The sequence below is a fragment of the Oryzias melastigma genome, linkage group LG7, assembly GCF_002922805.2.
Source record: "Oryzias melastigma strain HK-1 linkage group LG7, ASM292280v2, whole genome shotgun sequence".
NCBI classification, from domain to species: domain Eukaryota; kingdom Metazoa; phylum Chordata; class Actinopteri; order Beloniformes; family Adrianichthyidae; genus Oryzias; species Oryzias melastigma.
The window spans coordinates 228,902-229,134 of NC_050518.1; positions in this window are offsets into that span (position 1 = coordinate 228,902).

Here is a 233-nt window from a genome sequence, read left to right on the forward strand (position 1 = left end):
AGAGGGTTGGATCCAGCCCCCCAGGAATTCTATCCGGCCCTCCAGATTATTTTGTCATTAATGGCCCGACGTTATCTTGGGCTTATTTTTTACTTGTATAATTATGAAAATATGTATTTTTATGGAGACTAAAATATTGAAAGTTATTTAATGTTTAAAGCTGATTTATTCTGGAATAATATTCCTGCCTTTTTATTATTTATAAAAGTTACAATTTTTTTTTTTTTAAATTG